This window comes from Vigna unguiculata, chromosome 4 (genome assembly GCF_037176805.1).
Source record: "Vigna unguiculata cultivar grain cowpea cultivar isolate G323 ecotype 2 chromosome 4, ASM3717680v1, whole genome shotgun sequence".
NCBI lineage: Eukaryota > Viridiplantae > Streptophyta > Magnoliopsida > Fabales > Fabaceae > Vigna > Vigna unguiculata.
The window spans coordinates 9,301,831-9,307,830 of NC_140795.1; the positions used below are offsets into that span (position 1 = coordinate 9,301,831).

General features: G+C 28.1%; 1 long non-coding RNA gene across 1 annotated transcript; it reads right to left on the reverse strand.

Annotated features, from left to right (window-relative positions):
- Window positions 1–2,405: 2,405 nt before the first annotated feature.
- Window positions 2,406–5,705, reverse strand: LOC146886745 (uncharacterized). Its single transcript, XR_014994259.1, has 3 exons — window positions 5,588–5,705; window positions 5,440–5,507; window positions 2,406–3,205 (listed from the first exon to the last, which is right to left on the reverse strand). It is a non-coding gene; the product is annotated as an uncharacterized LOC146886745 (long non-coding RNA).
- Between the last annotated feature and the right edge of the window lie 295 nt (window positions 5,706–6,000).

The following is a 6,000-nucleotide window of genomic DNA, read 5'->3' on the forward strand; positions in this document are numbered from 1 at the left end:
CATTGAAAAATTCCTTACATGCAACTCAAAAAGCTAGAACAACCTTAAAAAAATAAAAAAAGTGAACTTACTTTCTTCACTAGGAGCAATACTACCATTTTAGATCTTCAGAAAAAAAAAATTAAGGATTGGGCTAGAAGTCTAGAGAGAAGGTAGAGGAGAGTTAAGAAAAGAAGTTGAGAGATCATGATTTTATAAAATTAACATCAATTAATAAAAAAACTTATTTATAATTTTAATCTTTTATTATTAAAATATGATAATGTCATCTTTTATAAACCACTACCATTACCATTGGTGAATGTGTAGAGATCTTCACTATGAACAATCCTACCATTTTAGATCTTAAAAAAAATGAAGGATTAGGCTAGAAGTCTACACAGAAGATAGAGGAGAGTTAAGAAAGAAAGTTGAGAGATGATGATTTTATAAAATGAACATCAATTAATAAAAAACCTATTTATAATTTTAACATTTTATTATTAAAATATTATAATTTCATCTTTTAAAAACAACCATCATTCTTAGACCATTAGTTAGGTTCTCACAAAGTACATTTGTAATTAAACTAATCAAAATATAATTAAAAAACTTAAAAATTCATTTCGAAATAGTGGTAAAAGAAGTTCTAAAATAACTATCAACGAAATATATAAAATAAATATCATTTACATAATTAAAAAAAGCCATTATAGAAGAAAAAATATATATTCCTGAATTTGTAATATGAAATTACATGTTCATTATTCTAAATATATCAAAATATAGATGGGCGAAGTTGGAATTTTAAAAGATATAGATGTACAGTTGGAAAAGGTTGAAGTACAGAACAAAAGCCTTTAAATATGGACTGACTCGATGTGATCAAGTTTTTCCAAACACTATTTTTTTACCCTTTTTAGTTTGTTGGTATCTAAGATTCACTATTTTTTTAATTTATATTAATTAAATAAAAATATCAAAGAAGAAATTAATCAATTTATCTATCTTTTTTAGTTATCAATTTTGCAATTTGATGCTGTTGAAGTGGGCTCTTCCAACTAAATTAATCTTCACAACTATATTCTTATTAATTTAATCTCTAATCTTTATTTACAAATATATTAAGTATATAAATATTCGTATTTGAATAATATATTCATAATAAATTAAATTATATAAAATTTAATATATTATCATAGTTTGTTGGTTGATTCGTTGAATTTGCATTATATAAAAATTTACTAAAAATATAATTTAGACAGCTTTATCGTGAGTAAATATCATATATATATATATATATATATATGTATGTATATATATATTATATATATACATACATATATATATATATATAATAGATGATATTATATATATTATGAAAAGTTCAATCATGCCACCTAAACCACTCCTTAGGTTTATAATAATTAGAGTCCTAACAAACCCCACCCATATATAGATATAGCGGAGACGTGGCAATTCTGTGACACCCGATCTCAACTTAAATTTATTGACCAGTTTAAATTATTCAAGTTTTTAAACAATTTTTAATAATTATTCTCGTAAATATTACTATAAATCTCACTATAATTCATTAAAATTGGGAAGCTTTTTCAGTAAACATTTTAAAAATTCTCAGGTGTATGGGACATGTATAGTAAATTGTTAGAAAAAGTTATTTCTTTATCAATCCAAAGATGGCTACACTTGCTATACACATCTCATTCTTTTAACCACTTACAAATTTCATTAATTCATTTCGAAAAAAAATAATTAATTAGTTAATTTCAACAATAGTTATAAAAAATTTGCATCTCGTTATCCTTCTTTATTTTTCGTAATTTAACTATTAAATTTTAAAAAAATACAAATAAAGGTCACTACAATATATATTTCATTGGAATCCAAGTTTCCAAAAAATATATGTATACAAAAATTTAGAAAATAAATGTACATATATACACTTTGCATTTTTTTTTCACTACAGTCTACATTATCAAATGATATAGTATAAAATACGATCATAATGATTATATTACATCGTATATAGAAGAATTTTTAAACATTCACATTACATCATATACATATAAAACAAGTCATACATATATTAATCAAATCACATTCTTAACATAACTTATACATAACAAATTACATCTTTCAAAAAAATTATATTAAATAAATTTTACTGAGGATTAATATTTGACTAATCAAATGTAACATCCTATTTTAGAGCTTAAAACAAATAAAATAGAACGTTTCATCATTATATTCAAAATAAGTACTTCAGCGTATAAAATATATTAATACAGTCTTACAAAAAATAGGACTACAAAGATATATCATTTATACAATCAAACTAAACCAAAAAACTCTATACAAAAACTAAAACATAACAATCAATAATTGCAAGGGTAAGCTAACCGAAAAGAAGTACACATATTTATATTCACAACATACTACACCATTTTATTATCACAATAGATATATTTACGATCATCAGACTAAATCCTACACATATTCCTATACTCTTCTAGACTCAATTATTCGGATACATGTCTTTGACATAGGAGATCACTAGAGGCGTGCACTTGTAATAGTATTTATGCTTTGCAGAGCCATAAACATAAACAAAGGGGTTATCACCCTACTACTCACAAGGTACCTTTCGCGCAAAGGACCAAAAATATCTAGTGACTAGAACCTCCTACCACTCTCACCACATAAATCATTCTACTCTATTTGAGTGTGAATGGTTATTAGAGTATCAGGATACCTCCTTACCGCCTTCCCTATGTCAATGCATACACTAATAATATTGTCACCAAGAATTTCCCTTAAAACTTTTTTAACATTATAACTTCACATGCTCGCACATCATTCCATACCAATCATCGTCTTACATACTCTCAACAACATTTTCACTTCAAATTACAATAATCAAAACCATAAAATATGCTTAGCACAAATTACAGATCATTAAAAAAAGCTAAACAGGAAAACATGCAAAATAAGGCATTTGGCGTTCAACACCATTTGCCTCGCAAAAAATGGCGCTCAGTGCCAGCATGCCACTGCTCATCGCCCTAGAGCCAAAATGCTCATAGACCTGCAATGGTCACTACTGCTCAACACCTATCAATTCACATTTTGTGGCGCTTAATGATGAAAACTATCGCTCAACGCCATACCAGATCGCAACACTTTCAATTTTGGGTTTTTGAGCAATCTGGACATGTTTCATAGTTCAAATTAGTACTTCTACTTTAGGTAATGGTCGACAACAGTTTTTAAATCGTAGTAAATGGTACCAATTTGATCAACGACTCAGATTCCACTTTCCTCAATTACCACCAAATCAAACAAGTAAATAGATCCAAATGATCAAGCATAAATTCAACATACCACAAACGTAGACACCAATATATTTACCATAACTTAATCATCATATATAGATAAACCACAAACATGCAATATCAAACTCACCCATTCTAAAAACAAAAATGCTTCTAACTTCACAAGATGTTCTATCTACACATATAAACATCACAAGAATGATCAAGACATATCGTTATGATTACTGATTAGTATACACCCATACAAAAGACTAAAAAGACATGCAAGCAAAAAAAACCTCACATGCAACTGAAAATAGAAGAATAAGAAAAAGGGGTTGAAACTTAAATTATGCGTACAGAGAAACTGATCGGTCCAAAATTGAAGAGCTCGCTATGATGATCACTCCTATGGTCTCACATCTTCAATCAGGCAAACTAAGAACAAGAATTCTAAGAGAGAAGTCAAAGAACTTTAGAAAAGTGGTTTCTAGAGAAATAATGTGTTTTAAAATCATGAAACCTACTTATTAACAAAAATATTTATACTAAAACCTTTTAATATTAAAATAATCAAGTTTCACTGTATTTAAACCATTATCACTTCTAAAATATCATTTTCTAGGGTTTTACATCAAAAGTATAATACAAAGTATTTCATTTATATACTTTTGTAATAACTTGATGCACAAACTGTCTTTACGTTCTCACTAAAGTCTTAATTTATATAATTAAATTATTAACAAAAAGTAAATATATGAAATTACTTTCTTTAATGAGTTTTGTTCTTAATGCTACAACTCTTGGGACAACAATATTATCCTAAGTATCCTTACTACACACCTATAAAAGGACAACATGTCTATGAGGTTGATCACTTTTGCATGGACCTATTTAATTATTTAAGAGTTGAAGTGGTATAATTGAGATGAAACATGAATATTTTACGTTTAAGTTAAAGCTTACATTACGAGAAAAACGTAAAGAAATGTCCTAGTAAAACCCTCACAAATAGCAAAATATGGACGCTTATGTGTCAACCTAGTGTGGGGAAGGGGCCCTTCCTTAAAGCATGGTGACTAATTCATTTTAGTGAGGGCTAACACATCCATCTCACAAAACTTACAATCAAACCCATGCTTCATTCGTTGGAATCCATTTTATTTTAAAAATTATATATTAGTAGTAGTGAGGGCTAAGCCCTCGCTAAGGTTTTATCTTTTAAAATATATTGTTATTTTGCGTGGGTTAAGCCCTTGCTAAAAATTTATTTTTAAGAAATTATTATTAGTTGTGCGGGTTAAGCCCTCACTTGATATTTAGTTTTTAATATTAATACTAAGATCATTTTAACTCGATTGTTCTACATATTTTACTTTTATAAAAAAGTACTTTTACTAGCATAGGTTAGACCCTCACTTAACAATTAAATAATTTAATTTTTAATATATGATTCAAGTTATATTTCTTCTTGGTTTTTCTTTTCCCGACACGGTACCAGAGGGGTACTTTCATCTTTTCTAATCAACTATTATAAATTATAGGATAATATATCAACATAGAACTTAACCCATGAGACAACATACATCAAACACCATAAAGAACACTAAAAAGACTTGTGTAATTACAAATTACTTGAATAAAAAATAGGTTTGCTATTGGTGTATCATCGCAATATAGGCTTAAAATTTTAACATGAATATTTGACGATACAAAACAACTACATCAGATCATAATGATCCCATCAAGTGGTTACTATATTTGCATTCCTCTTTTTATTGCATTGCATACTAATTCAATATCAGCTACCATTTCTTTTCAATACAGTAGTAACCGGTAAAAAAAATTGTAGACACGTACATAATATGATTACCAACACTAATGTCTCTATTTCAAGTTTGTAAGTTGGTTTGTAAAATAATCATGTTAATGGTTAACAACATGAAGAACAAAAGTACCCATATGGAAGGTAAAGCCCATTTGTAGCTCTTGACAACTACATTTCATCACTTTGCTTCCACCCACATTGGTCAATAACCATAACACAAACCCCTTTTATCAATAACAACCATAACACAAACCTTAAACATTAACACTTTCCAATCCATTGGTTTAAAACAAAACTCACCTTAGGGTGTGTACACAAGCTTTCGCCTCCACCAATGACCCTTACCATCAACTCCAAACCACTCTTTTCTGCATCCACAAAATGATGAACTTTATCCCAAAAGAAAAATAGGTTTCTAAATTGCTACTATTATAGTAGAAATGCTCACCTTATTTGTGCATTTAAAGCTTATTTTGACTGCACTAGGTGACCTCAAACCTTATAGACAACAACTGGCAAGGAGGATGGAAGGAAGACAAGCTCGAAAAATGAAAGTTGGAGGATAGGAAGATTGAGAGTGAAAATGGAAGGACATAAAAATGAAGGCTAAAAAGATGAAAGCGGGAGTTTAAAAATTTTACTGAAAATGAAAGACGGAAAGTGAAAATAGGTAACTTTAATCTTGTATTAATTTTGACTTTTAATTAAAACTTTCTAGTAAAATGCAAGTGTCGATTAATGTGTCTATTCATACTTTTTTATTTTTACTAATTCTAACGTCAGTTAAAACGACACTACACTTTACTATTTAGTACTTTTCAAAATTTATATAAAATTTAATTTTTTCCAATCGTTAGTCAC